This window comes from Trichosurus vulpecula, chromosome 4 (assembly GCF_011100635.1).
Source record: "Trichosurus vulpecula isolate mTriVul1 chromosome 4, mTriVul1.pri, whole genome shotgun sequence".
Classification (NCBI taxonomy): Eukaryota; Metazoa; Chordata; class Mammalia; order Diprotodontia; family Phalangeridae; genus Trichosurus; species Trichosurus vulpecula.
This window is the reverse complement of record NC_050576.1, coordinates 370,777,932-370,797,146: the sequence shown is the minus strand read 5'-3', so window position 1 is coordinate 370,797,146 and position 19,215 is coordinate 370,777,932. Positions and strand designations below refer to the sequence as shown.

The window sequence follows — 19,215 nt, the reverse complement described above, 5'->3', positions numbered from 1 at the left end:
TTCTTAGTTATTACCTTGAAAGTCGTTGCAGAATCGACTTTTTATATGTAGTCTGATCATCAGTATCATTAGCGTAAATGTCAAGCTCATTAATGAGTTAGAGGAAAGATAAAGAAGATAGCATTATATTTGTTTCTGGAAGTTCCAACCTAACTTGTATAAACAGGTTGTAGATCTCCTCCCCCCAAAACAAAACAAAACCCCAAGCCAAACCCACCAGAAGTTGTATGATACCCCCACAATGAGGAAACTTCAGCCACAAACAAATAATCAGCCAGTGGAGATTAATGGTTGGCATTAGCGGTAGCGTAAGCTTACAGGGTGCATTCACATGCAGAGCTCTTTCATATTTGACAGATTTTGCAAATAAACAATCACATTCAGAATTAAATGTTAGTGGAAGTCTTCAGATGTGCTAGGTGTAACCTGTCTCATAGAAGAGTTTCACAGGATAAGATAAAGATAAGTGGTTTGCTGTCTACACAGGACCCATGACGATGAGTTCATCAGTCCATCAAAGTATTTGATGTCATGTCAAACTTGCCTTTGCTGTATCCCTCCATGCACGTGATTTACGTAGCTGGGTGGGCTACAGTGGGACTTTTCAAACCATTTTGGTGACCTTTTTGCCTTGATCTGTTCTGCTGGTAATTGCTTTAGGTGATACTCAAGAAAATGACCATAAGAATATTTCCTGGTTTCAGGGAAAGTGTCCAGCTAGCTTTAGCCAGAAGCAAGTATTGTCTGGCAATTTAGTGGCATTTTAACCAGTTATCTATGTATTCTCTGACATTATATGATTGTCATTGGACCCTGAATCCTGTCCAACAATATGCTCTATCTTGTGATGTGACTGACTTCTTTTCTGGTTATGTTTATTTTTGATGATATAGTTTGTTTCTTGCCCTGAGCAACAACTCTTCTGAATGTAGACTGCTTACACACACACACAGTGTCTTGCATCTCTCTATTGACCTACAATCTGAATTATTTGATGTTTTTATCTTTGGTCATGCAATGATTCCTTTAGGTTATTTATTTCATGGGTATTAACCTCTATTAAAATTTTTTTAGAAGCCATTTAAAAATAACTCATGTTTATGCTACCTATTATTTTTCTATCTAATTCCCTCAGGATAGTTTGCCTTTTAAAGAAAATGGATTTGGATTTATGATTGCATTTAAACTAGAAGGATGTAAGAAGCTCTGGCAATATGTTTTTGGAGTTGCTAGAAACAGACCTGGGGATCTTGCAGATTTATATCAACATGGTCAACTGAATAATTGTTTGGGTTTTTTACAAATTGTTCTAGGGCAGTAATTTTTTCCAGATTTTTGTTGTGTATGTGTTTTTTTAAACAAGGCTTCTATCAAAAAAAAAAAAGAAAAGGCCAAATTGTTAGTCATTTGCATGTGGCCACACCCAGGGAAACACTAACGTCAGGACCCAAGATAGTAATGGTATCAATAGTACACAGAGATCTTTTAGGTCTGATGGATATACAGCTGTTTGTTATCTATCCATCTCTGATTGCACTTAATGATGGGCAGTCAGCACTTAGGAGATTTCTTTTTTCCCAGTGCTGTAGTCACAAGTTGATGTTATAGGTTCTCGAGTTCATTTCCCTGTGAAGATTGCATATCCATGAGCAGTGAGCAAGGTACTTTTCTTACTAGTGAAATTGGCCTTTGCCGCAGTTCTTCCTATTGAGATTTGAAAGTTCTGATTGTCAAATTTCCCCAAATTCATCTTTGGTCATCTGTAGGTGATACAGCCGTGGTTCAAGGATTCCCATCACATGGGTATGAGCATCTGTGAAGTAACAGGTTCAGTATTCAGTCACGTAGAATTAGACTCACCCTGTCAGCCTTACTTTGGTTTTGGGAGGTCATCTGAATTTCTGATTGGCTCAGAACAGATGGAACTTCTGGGCAAGGGAAAAGCACATCTGTTTCCTCTGAGAGTAATTTTTAGCACACCAAGTATCCATTTGTCCCCATGTTTCTGGGAAAAGTAGAAATTGTTTCAGTACATTAAGCCTCTATTGAATGCCAATAAGTAAAGGAGGTACAAAGCTATTCATTTTTCTTTTAGGTAGGCTAAACAAACATCAGGCAAAGTCTGATTTGAACTAACAGGAGATAGCTTTTCATTAGCCAGTCAATTGTTTAAAAAGTGAGACTGATTGCCAAGGATAATGCAGAAGAAATGTGTTACATCAGAGTATTGTGAAGAATGGAGGTTGGTGAGGAAACTTCTTTTTTTCCCTGATCATTCTATCTTAAAGCAATTGAGAAAAATCCCTCAAGACATTTGGTTGCTTTGCTTTCTTTGTTTCTTCTCCCTCCAAATAAATGAAATGAAAGTTCTCAAGTGGACTAAGTATTTTAATTTTTGGCCAAGAAAATGAATCCCCATTAGTGAGCTAATGTTATATTAGATCTTTGAGATTTGAAGGGGTCCTAAAATTTAAGATGCCTTGTACTTTTATCCATTGTGTTATTTTACTGCAAGGATAATCTAGGGATCCTGGGAATGGATGTTGTTAGACTTAATTGTTGATAAATTGAAGTAGTAGATGGCAGTTTTGTGCCCACCTTTTGTTTACGTTACAAAGAAAAAAAATAAAAGAATTTCTGCCTTCAAGAAGCTTTCCGGGGCGATATATCACACAAGTAAGTAAAAACAAAAGTATACCAAGTAATACAAAGTAATTTCAAGGAGTAGAATATATTAATAACTGGGTGGATTTGATGTAGTGATGGGACCTGGACCCCTAAAAGGAAGACCATGTTTTTGAAAACAACCCATTCTCTGAAATTTCCCATACATTTCCATAGCCCAGATCACTGTCTGTCCCAAGGCACCTAGCCCACCCCAGGCTACTTACAACTCCTTAATCTTATCCAGATCTTTTCACTGTCTCCCTTTTTGTAGATATAAGTATCAGTCTCACCCCCATTATGCAGATTCCCCAGGAGTCTACCCAGACTATTGGTATTATGATAAACCTTGTCACTTTGACTGGAAGATCGTTTAAATGTGTGAATTCTTTCCAGGTGGACGCTGCCCTGCACCCTGACATTTCGAGGTTTCCAGCAACTTGATACCACATCAAATTGGTGTGTGTGTGGGAGAGGTTTAGGGTTGGTTTAAGTGAGGACCAAGGAGGCCCATGTCATTTACCCTCTCTAGGCTTCAGTTTCCTTATCTGTAAACTTCCAGTTCTAAATCAGAGATCTTATTATGCAGGGAGAAACATCTGAGCTAAGCTTGGAATTCTGAAAGGATGAAACGAAGAGGAAATACTCCCAAGGATAAGGGGCAGTCTTTGAAGAAGGTTTGGATGTGGGAAGTGGGATGGGAAGAAGAAACATAAACACAATACCTTAACAAAATCTTACCCTATTTCAGGTGCTTCTTATATCTCCTTCTTTTATTCTTTCTCACAGACGGCTGCAGAATATTAAAAACAAGAAAAGAATGTCTTTACTCATTCTGTTAATTGTGTCCTTCTCTAGACTGTAGATCCTTCAGGGAAGAGCCAATTCTTTATACTACTGCTTTATTTGTTGTGGGCATTTACTTTTTTAAAAATTGTGCCCTTGAGAAATGGCTCAGCAGTGAGTAAAGGCAAAACATTCTATTTTTGAGAGTAAACCTTTGGGTCCTTGATTGGTGTGGGAAAAGACAATATTTCAGTATTTCTGTGTCCCTGTTTTGACCCTTAGATTATTCCTGGGCACATTCAGAGGCAGGAATGTGATAAGATATGTCCTGGTTTTAGTACATTTGATTTGATGAACTGTACTTTTACTGCATATTCTTGAGAGGAGGGGTGGAAAGCTTTGGCAAATGAATGATCAAGAGTTGGTTTTGTTTATTTAATTATACTTTTTGGATGAGTGCAGGAAGGGGAAAGAGGAGGTGATCTATGTCATGTCTTTGAATCTCCCACATTTTCTGTTTTACTATGAGTTTGTTTCATTGAAGATTCTCTTCGCCTCTCCCCCTTTAAAAAAATTCAATTCAGTTTTAACATCCAGCATCAGTTATATGTGGAAAATGCTATTCTATACAATGGGAAATAAAAGTTTTAGATAAGACAGAGTCCTTATCCTCCTGAAGTTTATAATTTGGTAATAGTGAGATCAGTCAACAGGCTTTTATTAGCGTCTGCTCTGTGTGTCAAGTACTGTCCTAGGGCTAGGCAATGAAACAGGCAGTCCCTGTTCTTAGGGCAGACAACATGTAACCAAATATAAGATATATGCAAAATAATTACAGGGTAATTTTCAAGTTGGAAGGCACTAGCAGTTGGGTGGATCAGTTAAGGGGTGTCCTTTGAAGTGAACTTTGAAAGAAGGGGAAGAATTCGAGGAGGGGGACATTTCAGACTTGTGGAACTGCTTCTACAAAGGTACAGAGGGAGAAGGTGGAATATTTTGTGAGGAAAAGCAAGGCCAGTTTTGCTGGACTATAAAATGTATGAAGGACATGAATATGAATATGAATATGTAATAAGCCTCAAGACATAGGGAGCAACAAACATACAGGATAACAGTTAACAGGCATTTTAAAAAAATGTATTTTTTTCAATAAATAAACATTTTTCTCTCCTTTCGTTCCCACCCTCAAACTCCCCCCTTGTGAAAAAATTCTTTTAAAATATGCTTAATCAAGCAAAACAATTTCCTGCGTTTGAACATGTCCAAAAATGTATGTCTCATTTTGTATCTTGAGTCCTTTACTTCTCTGTCAAGAGATGGGTAGCATGCATTATCTTCAGTCCTCTGGAATCATGTTTGAGCAATATATTGATCAGTATTTTTTTAAACTTTCAGTCTTTTTTTTTGTTTGTTTTCAGTGTTTTTTTCCAGTCTTTTAAAGTTTTTTTTTGTCTTACATAATACTGTTATTTAACAAAATGTTCTTTTGGTTCTGCTTATTTTACTCTGCACCAGTTTATACAAGTCTTCCTAGGTTTCTCTGAAATCATCCCCATCATTATTTCTTATGATATTCCATTATATTCATATTCCGTATTTCAGCCATTCTCTAACTGATGGGTACCCTCTTAGTTTCCAGTTCTTTGCTACCAGAAAAAGAGCTGTTAAAGCTTTTTGTTGATAAGGATCCTGTTCTTCTTAATTTGATCTCTTTGGAATGTAGGTGAGCAGCACTATCACTTTTACCACAGAGTATGAACAATTTAACGTCTTTATTGGCATTTTCCGAATTGCGTTCCTCAACGGCAGGACCAGTGTCCAGCTCCACCAGAGGTACGTCAGTGGGCCCGTTCTCCTGCAGCTCCTCCCGACGTTTGTCATTTTCTTTTTTTGGTCATTGTTGCCAATCTGATAGGTATGAGCTGGAAACTTGGAGTTGCTTTAATTTGCTTTTCTCTAATTATTAGTGGTTTGGAGCATTTTTTTTTCTATTAGGCTGTTGATAGCTTGGATTTCTGCTTTTGAAATGGCTCCTTCATGTCTTTTGATTATTTACCTGTCGGCGAATGCCTTTTTCAGCTAGTGTTAAGTGCTTATTACGTGTCAGTCACTGGGCTGAGTGCTGGGATGTCAAAGAAAGGCAAAAACAGTTTTTGCCCTTAGGCTGATATAATGGGAGGGATGCCAATATGTAGATAATTAGGTACATGCAAAATATATACAGAGTAGATGGGATGCAAAAGAAGAGGAGAAGGAGTACTGGGGAAGGACCTACACTGTGGAATGTGAGCAATCTTGAAGGAAGCAGGGGAAACTGTAAGGTTGAGATGGGGTACCGGGGCATTCCAGACCTGTGTGATAGCTACTGTGCAATCTCCCCCCAGACCCCCCCCCAAAAAAAAAAACAACAACAAAGCAAAAAAAAATTGAGAAGGGAGGTAGGGTGCCCTTTCTGATAATTTGTAAGTAGTCGGCTGGATCCTAGAGGTGATGGGATAAGTGAACTAAAGAGTTGTGTGAATCTGAAGGGGGAGGGTAGGGCAGTATATTACTAACTGGGAGAGCTGGGAAAGTTTAGTGGGAGTGGTTTAGTTTGATTAGATCTCAAAGGACAGAAATTCAACAAATGCATAAGAGGAGGGAAGTTACCACATGAGCATAGGGAAGTGTGTGCAGCTGGCAGAAGCGTGGAAGTAGGGTGGTGGAGTGTAATGGGGTGCCACTAAGTATTTCTGATGGCAGAGGGACGTGACGAGATTTGAAAACTCCTTGAAAGTAGGAATTGTTTTGTGTGTGCTCATATATAGTAATTGTTCAGTGAATGCTTGATGATTGATTAATTTGGCAGTAATGGGAAGGATGAATTGTGGAGAAGAGAAAGAAGTCACAAGGCATGTTAAGGGAAGTAATGAAATCCTGTCATGTATGGGAGGAAAGAGGTTGTGTTGAGCAGCTAGGTGGCGCAGATGATAAAATGCTGGGCCTGGAGTCAGGAAGATTGATCTTCCTGAGTTCAAATGTGTCCTCAGATACTCACTAGCTGTGAGACCCTGGGCAAGTCACTTCACCCTGTTTACCTCAGTTTCCTCTCCTGTAAAATGAGCTGGAGAAGGAAGTGGCAAACCACTCCAGTATCTTTGCCGAGAAGTCAGGCATGACTGAACAACAACAAAAGAGGCCATATGGGAGGCCAGTGTTACAGAGGTGGAATCAAAAGGATTAGGAAACCTTGATCACATAGGAAACTTAAGGGAGAAGAGTGAAAGTCAATGCCGAGGCTGAAGCTTCGAGCGGGTTCATAGTGAATGCTAATGAAAGAATTATTAAAGGAGGTTTAGAAGGAACTATTATAAACTTGGTTTTGGACATCGAGTTTGAAGTGTCAGTTGGACATCTGTGTAGAATTGTCTTGTAGACTGGTAAATAATGTGTTGAGTTCAGAAGGGAAGGTCAGGATTGGAGGTATGCTTGAGGGCCATCTGCATAGAAATGATAGTTGGAGGTGTGGGAGTGAATGAGATTTTTGAGAGAGGAATAAAGAGGAAGAAGAGGGCTAAGGACTGGTTCTTGGAGAATTTTCAAGCTGAGATTTGATTAGAAGATGAAGAGCCAGTGAAAGGTTGGTTAAAGAGGTGGGAAGAGATCCGGAAGAGTATGATAAATTTGAAGTCACAAGAGGAGAGAGTGTCTAAAAGAAGAGGGTCCTCTGTCAGCAGGGTTGTAAGATCCTGGCCTTTCTTCAAGGCTGAGCTCAAGCACCACTTTGAATAGAAAGCATTTTCCTGATCTTATCCCTCCCTAATGTACCTCACATGTGCATGTATTTTGCATTCTGTGTACACACACACACACACACACACACACACACCCCATCACCCCATCCGTTTGTGTTAAGAAGGAATTGCCAGATGCCATGTTGTAAGCTCTTTACCACGGGACTATGTCTTTATAGGACCTAGCTCAGTAATTCTTTGTTAACTAGAATAGTCAGACATACTTTCATTTTATAAAAGAAACTGAAGATGGTATAGCATGACAAATTAGTCAGAAAGTTCTTTCAATGCTGCACTGTTTTATGTCTCCTGCTCCCATTAAACATTCTACTAGAGTACAATTCTCTGTGAATTGTTGTTTGTACTTTGGATTTCTTAAAGATCAGGCCTACACAACCTGTGGATGTTTTCCTCTTCATTTTTCATGGGCCACCCAGAATCCTTTGGTGTGCTGCAAGAGACCTGGGGGCCGCAAGTTGTGCACTTGTGTACGTATTTAAAATGAAAAAAAAAAAGAGATCTCACTTTAAAAATCATCAAATATAATTTTTGCTTATTTTTGTTGTCTTTTATTTCCCTTTCACCTGCTTATCCAGTTAGGAGTTGAGCGAATGATGGCTTTGGAGTCAGAGGACCTGGGTTCAGTTTTGGCTCTGCCATTTTCTTATGTGACTTTAACCTCTTAGGATTAGATGATCTGTTAAGATCATCCAACTTGAAACCCAGGAGCCTGTGGACTTCTTTGAAAAGGTAGGTTTCTGAGGGAGCAGTGAACTTAGGTCATAATAGGTCTACATCTTGTGGCATTTAATCTTCCTTAGTAAAACTAGCTCTATATAAGTGCATTGTAAGTGTAGCTTTTAAAATTGTGTTATGTGATCATTCCTGTTTTAAATCAGTTGAGATGATTTTCTTCATCTGAAACTCCTGACAAGTAAAAACAACGTTCATTTAAAACTATCCATTTTTCCAGTCTTTGGAAACAAATGCTTCACAAGCCAAATTGCGGTAGGTTTTGTGAAGGTTATGATTAGATATCTTGGCAAATAAAAGCAATCATCCTTTACTTGAAAACCAGGAAGGAGGTGTCTTTATTAAACACACCTTGTTGGTCTTTCCTTTACCCTTCTGAGACAGTCATTTGTAGCTACATCTTGTTGCAAGCTTTTAAAACATTTATGAAACATGAAGACAAATTTCACTTTGGCCAGGAATTTGCATCAAACGGAATACTCTTCTGGTTTTTCATTAAATTTTGTGTCATTCAGGCATTTATCAAGTTATTTTGAACCATAGATTATGGCGATAACACTGAGAGCTTATATTTTACATACAATATTTCATGTGATACACAACAGAATGGGGAGTATATCCTCAAATGCTAGGCAAGAAAACTGGGATTCAGAGAAGGGAAGTGATTAACAGCTTTGGACAGTAATTAAGTCACAGAGCTGGGCCCAGAACTTGTGTTTCCTAATTTCTAATCCCAAACTCTTGGTGAACTTGGATCTTATTAATTAGAATGGAAAGATTCTTTCTGGTATATATTAGAGACCGATGGTAAGAAAGGTACTTTGGGGATGGCAACATTGGCTTGGATTCAAGGGAGTGTGGTATAGTTAAAGCATTTTCAAAAGTAATTTCCTTGAAAACATTTTGGGACTTGTGAATTATGTTGATATATTTCGTGCTGGTTCAGTGTTCAGGGGTATGGAGTTCCACTGGAGAAGGCTTTTGGGGGATTTCAGAGCAAAATAGAAGTAGTTAAGGTTGATTTTATAGCAAGAATTTTTACCATGTGATAAATATTTTCATGAAATAATGTCACGTTTAATTCTTTAGGAGGGCAAAGTTGCTAGCATCTTAATTTTCTTAAAGAATATAGGTTTGCATCATAGATCCTTGGATTACAGATTCGGAGCTGTGAGGGACCTTAGAAGCCATCTAGTCCAGTCCCCCACTTTTACAGAGGGAAGGGAACATTACGATAGGTGACTTTGCCAAAGAATTGGGCATTGGATCCAACCTTTCTAACGCCAAGCCTAAATATCCTTTCCATTGCTTTATGCTGCCTTTCACATAGTGGTGCAGGATAACAAAGTTCCTTAGAAAAACTTGGGAAATAGTGTAATGGAAAGAACATTAGGCCTAGATTTCAGAATTGAAGGACAGGTTCATGTCCCTACTTGAGGTGCAGATTGGGGTAGATGACTTCTTCCTTCTGTGACTCAAGTCTCAGCTTCATTACTAACTGGCCCTGTGAGGATTTGGCAGGGGTTGGAGGGTGAGCAAAGATGGGAATACTATTGGCGCTATAATTCTCATTTATGAAGCAATTTAGTCCATAATTCAAATTAGCCGCACAGTATCAATGGAAGAATACTGGTACTGTGAAAAGTGAGCTTTTGTTTCAGGAAAATACTTGGGAGTTTTCCAAAACCACTGTGCAGTTTTCTAAATTCGGTTGGTAGGCCGGTTCATTTTCCCCCATAGAATCAGTCCAAGATATAGATATAGTTGGCCCAGCTCTATGATCTCTAGATTCATTTGCGTATCAGTCTTGGAAGTAGGCATCCTGGATTTTCTGGTTTTGTTTGGATAGTCTTAGGACTCCTAAAGGGCAGGGAAGAGATGTATCAGGGATGTGAAAAGGCTTCTTTTATTTTACCAACAAAGAACCATGTTTCAGGACCAGGATAAAAGATTGTTATGAAAAAATAAGAGGAGTGGGAAAGGTTAAGTGATTTACCCAGGGTCACATAACTAGGAACTGTCTGAAGCTGGATTTGAACTTGGGACTTTCTGACTCCTGATCCAGTACTTTATCCAGTGGGCCCACCTAAAATAGTTTACAGCTTTGTGGAAGAGGTGGGACTTAAAGGGGGTAGCTTCAGTTTGCTTAGTTAAATAGAGGGAGCAGTATAAATGTTAGTACAGGTATGGGTTATCAGAACCAGAGGCACTCTCATTGTCTATATAGGGAACCTGGCTAGAGCAGGGAGTAACAGGAGATAAGATTGCATAGTTAGGCTCAAATTAGATTGTTGAGGTCCTTAAAAGTCAGGAGGAGGTGCTTAGAGTGTGTCCAGAGGGATTTGAGAGCCACTGAAATCTTTTATAAGAAGAGTGACCTAATTTATGTATTTATGTATAATTTGTAAGGAGTAGCAGTGAAGCAGATAGCTGGCACAGGGGATAGAGCACTGGGCCTGGAGTCAGGAAGGCCTGAGTTCATGCCTAATCTCAGGCACTTTGTGGTTGGTCTCTTAGCTTCTCTCTGCCTCAACTTTCCTCAGCTGTAAAATGAGGATAATAATAGTGAAGCCTTTCTTGTGAGGTTGCTGTGAGATGCAAATGAGATATTTGTAAGATGCTTAGCATAGTGCCTGGCACATCATAAGTGCTATATAAACTCATTTCCATTCCTTCCCTTATAAAAGCAGTATTATTTATTTTTTTCAAGTGGAAGGTGGTAGGTGATTTATTACTTGTCTTTTTTAATATAATTTAAAAAAATTTTAAACTTAAATACAAAATGAGAAAAGAAAAAAGCACTGCCATGTACACAGCGGACCATAGGAGATGATTCTCTATAAAACAATAAATTTCCATTTCAAGAAAACCTATATAATGAATGTGTTATTTTCGAAGCTGCCCAGCTGTTCTTTGCTTCCTTAGCTGTGCATTTTTTACTTTATTGTCCCCCCCCCCCCCCCCCCCAAGCATGGACAAACATACGTATCTGTAAACATACACGCATATACACTCATACGCATGTATGTAAGACCATACTATGCTTATTTCTACCTGTCATCTGTTTCTCTGAGGATGGATGGAATTTTCCTTCATATGTCCAAGTCTTTCCATGTTTTTCTGAATCAACCAGTTCATCCTAGGAGTATTCTGTCCTAATCACGTTCTATCTGAGAGATTGTGAAAGTTTTTTCCCCCACTTTTCTGCATTCCTTCTATTCTTGGCTGCATAGGTTTTACTTATGCAAGAAAATTTTGATTTAAAATAATTGAAATAATCCTTTTTACACTTCAACAACACTTTCCTTTATAATATGATTTAAGGTCTGATACTGCTGAATCTACTTTACATTTTTTTTCCTGGTTTCTTTGAAGTTCCTGACCTTTTGTTCTTCCAAATGAACTTTGTTATTATTTTTTCTAACTCAGTAAAATAATTTTTTTAGTACTTTAATTGGGACGACATTGAATAAATAGATTAATAAGGTAAAATCATCATTTTAAAAATTATATTTGCTTTACCTACCCATGAACAATAAATATTATTTCAATTATTTAGATCTGAGTTTATTTGTATAGAAAGTGTTATATATTTATTTTCATTTAGTTCCCTTGTCTGTTTTGGCAGGTATACACTCAAGTGTTTTATATTGTCTAGTTATTTTAAATGGTCTGAAGCTGTATTGAATAATATTGCTGGCACATAGTATAGTTGCTTTATTTTCCACTTTGGATTAAATCTATTTTCACTTTAACTTTGTCTGAGATCATAATTACTATCCCTGCTTTTTTTTTTTTTTTAACTCCTGGCCTTTATTTTATCTTTGTGTGTAACTCTCATTTTTATGTTTCTTGAAAGCTACATATTGTTGAATTCCAAATAGTTAATCTGGTATCCATTTCCGTTTTATGGGTAAATTCTTCCCATTCACATTCTAAGCTACAATTACTAGTTGTGTTTTTTCCTCACTATCCTCATTCTCTTTACCCTCTCTCTCCTTACTCCTTTGCTTTACTTCTACTCATTACCTTACCCTTCTGTTCTTATTCACCCCTCTAAAAGTCCTTCTCTTATCCTCCCCCCAATCCCCTTGCCCTCTTATTTCTTTCTGAATTTAGAAGACTTTTATACCCTTCTAGATATATTTAGTGTTCCATCATTAACCCATTTCTAATGAGAGTAAGGTTCCAACACTACCCACCTTCTCTCCGTTAGCTTCTTCTGTATCAGTTTTTCTTTTTATGCCTCATTTGTATGAGATAATTACTCTTTTTTATCTCTCCCTACAGTTTTATTTTTTTTTTAGAATCCTTACATCATAGTCAGCTCAGCCCAAGCCTCTTTCAAACTACCCAAATATAAACGACAGTCATAAAAGAACTAATAATATTTTCACATATAAAGTAAACAATTTGACCTTATTGAGTCCTTTATATGGCTGTTATATGTTGAATTTTCCCTTAAGTTATGGTATTTTTGTCACAAAAACCTGAAAGTCTTTGTTCATTAAATGTCATTTTTTTTCTTCCAATCAGGATTATACTTAATTTTGCTGAGTAAGTTACCCTTGGTTGTAATCCCAGCTCATTTCCAATATGGAATATTGTATTCCAAGACCTGTGGTCTTTCAATGTAGTAGCTGCTAAGACTTGTGTAATACTTATTACAGCTCCATGACGTTAAAAATTTTTTTTTCTTGTTGCTTTCAATATTTTCTCCTTAACCTCAGAGCGTTGAAACTTGGCTATGATATTTCTGTAAGTTTTCCTCCTGGGATCTCTTTCAGGTGGTGATAGGTGAATTTTTTTTCTTTTTTTGTTTTGCTTTCTTGTTCTGGAACTTCAGGGCAATTTTCTTCAATAATTTCTTGTAATACTGTATCAAGATTCTTTTTTAAAAAATCATTTTCCAGGTAGTCCAACTATTCTTACATTATTGCTCCTTGATTTGTTCTCCAGATCAGTTGATTTTTTGATGAGATGTTTGAGGTTTTTTTTTTTAATACATTTTTTGTTTTGTTTCCAACATTCACTTCCATAAATTTTAATTTTTCTCTACCTCCCATCACAAAACGATATGCCATCTGATATAGGTTCTACATACACATTTTTATTAAACATATTTTCACATTGGTTGTGTTGTATAGAAGAATTAGAATGAATGGGAGGAACCATGGGAAAGAAAAAACAAAACAAAAAAGAGCAAATAGTATGCTTCGATCTGCACTCAGACTTCATATTTCTTTCTCTGGATGTGCGTGGCATTTTCCATCATGAGTCTGTTATAATTATTTTAGGTGCTTACATTACTGAGAAGAGCTAAGTATATCAAAGTCAGTCATCGAATAGTGTGGCTGTTACTGTGTTCAGTGTTCTCCTGGTTCTGAGGTCTTTCCAGGTTTTTCTGAAGTCTGCCTGCTCATCATTTCTTATAGCACAGTAGTATTTTATTACGTTTATATACCACAATTTGTTTAGCCATTCCCCAGTTGATGGGCATTCCCTCAGTTTCCAGTCCTTGGCCACCACAAAAAGAGCTGCTATAAATATTCTTATATATGTGGGTGCTTTTCCTGTTTTTATGATCTCTTGGGGATACAGACGTAGTAGTAGTATTTCTGTATCAAAGGGTAAGCACAGTTTGCTCTCCAAAATGGTTGGATCAGTTCACAACTCCACTAATAATGAATTAGTGTTCCAATATTCCCACATCTTCTCCAGCATTTGTCATTTTCTTCTTTTGTCATGTTAGCCAATCTGATGGGTGTGATGTTTTAATTTGCAATTCTCTGATCAGTAGTGATTTAGAACATTTTTTCATGTGCTTCAATTTCTTCCTCTGAAAACTGCCTGTTCATATCCTGTGATCATTTTTCAGTTGGGGAATGACTTGTATTCTTATAAATTTGACTCAGTTCTCTCTATATATATATTTTAGAAATGAGGGCTTATCAGAGACATTGGTTGCAAAAATTCTTTCCTAGTTTTTTGCTTCCCTCCTAATCTTGGTTGCATTGGCTTTGTACAAAAACTTTTCAATTTAACATAATCAAAATAATCCATTTTGCATTTCATAATGTTCTCTCTTGTTTGGTCATAAATTCCTCTGTTCTCCATAAATCAAAGAAATAAACTATTTCTTGCTCTCCTAATTTGCTTATAGTATCAGCCTTTATATCTAAATCATGAACCCAATTTGACTTTATTTTCATATATGGTGTAAGACATTGGTCTATGCCCAGTTTCTGCCATACTATTTTGCAGTTTTTGTCAGATAGTGAGTTCTTATCCCAGAAGCTGGACTCTTTGGGTTTATCAGACAGTAGATTACTATAGTCATTGACTACTGCGTCTTGTGTACCTAACCTATTCCACTGATCCACCACTCTAGCCAATACCAAGTAGTTTGATGATTGCTGCTATATAGTACAATTTAAGATCTGGTGTGGCTAGGCCACTTTCCCTAGCATTTCTTTTCATTAATTCCCGTGATATTCTGGACCATTTCTTCTTCCAGATGAATTTTATTATTATTTTTCCAAGCTCTATAAAATAATTTTTAGCAGTTTGATTGGTAGATGTTTCACTTTCTCTTCTGTTTTTTCATTCATTTGATTTCGTTTTATGATTTCTTGGGGTCTTAGAACGGCATTAGCTTAATCTTGCCCACATCTAGTTTTTAAGGAGTTATTTTCTCTAATTTTTTGATTTCTCTATTTGCAGTTGGTTGACTTTCTTAATTTTCTTAGGTTGCTCTTTTTTCCCCCTACTTTATCTTCAGTCTCTCTTATTTGAGTTTTAAAGTCCTCTTTGAGTTTTCCCAAGAATTCTTTTTGTGCTGGGTACCATTTGATGTTCCTCATTGAAAAAGGAGTGGCTTTTTTAGCTCCATTATCTTTCTCTGAATATGAACCCAGATTTTCTATATCACCATAGTTACTATCTGTGGTTGGGTTCTTTCTTCTTTGCTTACTCATTTTATTTATTTATTTTTTGTTTTGTTTTGTTTTTAGCAGCTATTAGTATAATCAAGTTATAGTCCTGAGGTATAAGGAATGATGCCCCAAGTCTTGAGTCCTTCATATTGTTATTTTCTGAGGTCTGTCTCAGCGCCCAAACTTGGGTTCTTCTTTCTACTCCTAAGCCATGGCTAGGGCCCCCAACCATACAGTGTGCAAATGATCTTACTCCCTGTGGCCCCTCAGGTAGCTGCAAACTGCAGCTGTCCCCTCTGTCCTGGAACTGAAACCAGGGACTTTGCTGTCTTGTGAGTGCCCACAGCCAACGGGAGCCCCGTTCCTTGCGACTACACTCCCCAGGTGTGTGGTAATGCCTTCTCCCCGAAGCCTGGACTTGTCTGGTCAGCACAGCTGTGCTTGGAGCCCCCCTGATTGGAAGGTCCTTCAATCTTCTACTCGGGCATTAGGCAGGTACCTCCCCCAGCCAATGAAAGTTTCTAAGGCCGCTGCTGCCTCTCCATTCAGCTGTGCTGCTCCCCATCCCGGCCTTGTTTGTTGATTCTATCAAGTTGGCCTTGGGGGTGTTTGTTGGCACTTCACTCTGGCTGAACCTGGCCCCTGCAGATTGGGTCTTTGCTAGAGTCTGCTCGAATTGTCTTAGGAGGACATCTGCTTTGCCCAAGTTTATTTCTGCTGCTCTGAGGCTATGTGCTGGTTTGTTTTTTTAATGGAGGAAATTTGGAGAGCTGAAAATTTTCTGACCTACTCAGCTATCTTCACAGAATCCTCCTGATGAAAAACAGTGTTTTTCAGAATGTGACTTTGGAAGCGTTGTGAAGGAAGAAGGAGACCTTTGGAGGAGAGACTGCTGACCAGGAGATGAGTTATAAGCTACTTGAAGTATCTAAGTGTGAGTTGATTAGAGTCAGGATGAGTGTGTTGGAATTCAAGTATAACAGAAAGGATGAACAAGAGAGGTTTTACCGCTTAAAATGGAATAATAAGTAAAGTATTGGATGTGAGGTGGAAAGAAGAAAAGTGTCAGAGGTGATATTGAGGTGTTCGAGCTCAAAAGAATAATCACTCCATTGACACAATGGCCAAGTTGAGAGGAGAAAATTATGAGGAAGAAGAGCTTGATTTTGTTTATAGGATCCCGTATTTTATTTTTTAAATAGTATTTTATTTTTTGCAATTTCATGTAAAGACGATATTCAACATTCGTTTTCTCCAAGATTTTGAGTTGCAAATTTTTCTCCCTCCTCCCCAAGACAACAAGCAATCATGTGCTATTATATAAAACATATTTCCACGTTAGTCTTGTAGTAAAAGAAGGAACAGAATACACACCCACACCTCAAAGAAAGTGAAGATAGTATTCTTCGATCTGCATTCAGACTCCATCAGTTTTTTCTGTGGATGTGGATAACATTTAATATCACGAGTCCTTTAAGATCGCCTTGGATCACTGCACTGTTGAGAAGAGCTTAGCCATTCATAGTCCATCATCACACAGTGGTGGTGTTGCTGTGTGCAATGTTCTCTTGGTTCTGCTCACTTCACTCAGCCTCAGTTCATGCCAGTCTTTCCAGGTTTTTCTGAAATATTCCTGTTCAACATTTCCTGTAGCACAATAGTATTCCATTACATTCATATACGACAACTTGTTTAGCCATTCTGCGGTTGATGGACATCTCCTCAACTTCCAGTTCTTTGCCACCACAAAAAGAACTGCTTTAAATATTTTTGTATATATACGTGCTTTTTCCTGTTTTTATGATCTCTTTGGGATACAGACCTAGTAGTAGTGGTATTGCTGGATCAAAGGGTAAAGCACAGTTTGATTGCCCTTTGGGCATAATTCCAAATTGCTCCCTAGAATGGTTGGATTAGTGTCCCAGTTTTTTCACATCTTCTCCAATATTTATCATTTTCGTTTTCCGTTGTATTAGTCAATCTGATAGATATGAGATGGTACCTTAGAGTTGTTTTAATTTGCATTTCTCTCATCAGTAGTGATATATAGCATTTTTTTTCATATGACTGATAGATACCTTATCTGAAAACTGCCTGTTCATAGTAGGATCCTATTATTTTAGCTGGGAAAGAACTTTTGAGATTTCATTTTATAGATGAGGAAATAGGGACCAGCAGAGGTTAAGTGCCTTGTTTGCAGTCATACAGCTAGTTTGTGACACAGCCAAAAATAGGGCTCACGGCTCCTGACTTGGAGTCTGGTGTTGTGGGAGGGGATAGAAAAGAGGAGGGCAGGATTATATTTAATTGGAAAAATATAGTAGATAGAGATAGGAGACCAGAACTTGTTTAACAACTTCAGCCTAGGGTTAAGAGATTTGGGATTGAAAGAGAAGAGCAAAAAGCTAAATTCTTAATTATAAGTATTCTGTTTCAGGGAATACCCTTGGTTGGAAGGAAGAATGGGAGAGAAGCCAAGGGGGGCACACCCCTTCCTTATTGCTCACTCCTCCTAGTAGGCCAGATCTGCCTGGTTATGTGAAGGTTTTGTTTTTCTCTCTTAGAAATGCTCTGTTGGGGCAGCCAGGTGGCGCAGTGAATAAGAGCACCAGCCCTGGAGTCAGGAGGACCTGAGTTCAGATTTGGTCTCAGACACTTGACACTTACTAGCTCTGTGACCTTGGGCAAGTCACTCAACCCCAATTACCTTGCTAGTCACTCAACCTCAATTACCTTGCCTTCTCCCCTCCTGTCCCCCCCCCCCCCAAAAAAAAAATTCCTCTGTGGACCTTTGGGCAGAGAAAATAGAAGTTATTTTTAGAAAAAAGAAACACCAAGTTTAGAGGTCTTGGAGATCAAATAATATTTTGTAAGGAAGAATAACATTCAACCAGAGTATGTCATAGACAGGGCTCATAGATGCATGGCTAGATACATCTGAGGTCTAGAAGACTGCCTCTGTGGAAAGAAGAAAGCCTACATCTCTGACAAGGTGGGGGGTGGGGTGGGAGGAGAGGCAGTAGGCTCCACCAGAACAATGAAGCCAGGCAGTTTTGGTTGGGTATCTGAGGTGTTCCTGGTGAAAATGATAATTCTGTGTACCTCTAAATATTGTTTGTCTAGTGGTACAGGTAATTTTAGGGTTTCCAAACAAAACCCTGGCTTCACTCTTAACCTTTTAAGGTTACAGCTTAACTCATTCCCACTAAATGATATTTACACAAAGGGCCCTCACAAATAGTGAAGAGCAAGCAAACCCACTTATCTAAGCAAAGTAGCAAACACATTGGAGAAGTTCTACAGATTAGAATATACTAGAAAATACACAAAATTAAAGAAAGCACTCTGCTGGAAAGAACATGACAGCTCAAACCAGAAAGAAGCTTCAATGTCACCCAAGAGGAAAGTCTCCAAAACTTCTGGTAAAGCAATCTAGAAATCAGGGACATGTTGAGAAGCCAGCTTTTTGCCTACATGGCTGCAGCTTACTCGTGAATCATTGGATTCTCACCCCCAAGAAGCTCTGGCACCAATTCTACTCCCAACTCTGCTCCCTCATGCTTTTTCATTCTCCTTCCATACGCAGCACAGGGTTTTCACTTCCGCACCCAGATTAGGTAGAAATTGAGTCACATTCATAAAAAGTACAGAAGTCAGACTAGTACTTCTGCTCCCTCTCCTCCATCCAAGTGGAAGATAGTAGCCATAACTGGGGGTGGCATTGTTGGTATTTCAAAACATTGAGTGGTCACTTGCCTTTGCTGTTAAGTCACTGATTATTTTTTGTTGGCTTTTATTTGACCAAAGGGCAAAGCAAAACATTGGTACAGAACGTTGTTTGATTTCTGTGCCAGTTTTGCTTGTTAAAGAATGAATAATAAAACCCACTTCTGATTTTTGTTGTTGATAGGGTATTCCTTCTCACCCATCCCCCATCCCCCATGAGGGAGTATTTCTTACTTTTTTTTCCTTTGAAGACTAGTTTTTTGCTGCCTAATTAGGAGGAGAGAAGCTTAGAAGTAGTTGATGGGGGATGGAGTTTTTAGGATAAATTATTAAGGGGATAGTTTGTGGCCTGTTGCTGTCCAGGAAGTCCTGTGTGTGGATGTTAAATCTCTGGGGTCAGCAAGAGAATTTTCCCAGAGAATAGTATTCCACAGTTGGCTGCAAATGGGACTTGCTTGATTTCTCTTTAAAAAGATTAAGGGAAGGTGAGGAAAGATTATCCACCCAGGGTAGACTTATCTTGACATCAGTAGGGCCTTCCTTTTGATGCTCCATAAAATCATACCATAGACTAAGAG

At 38.2% G+C, this 19,215-nt stretch overlaps 1 protein-coding gene across 1 annotated transcript in view; it reads left to right on the top strand.

Moving 5' to 3' along the window:
• STK24 (serine/threonine kinase 24) overlaps positions 1 to 19,215 on the top strand; it is a 149,566-nt gene that overhangs the window by 77,676 nt on the left and 52,675 nt on the right. The window lies entirely within an intron of this gene.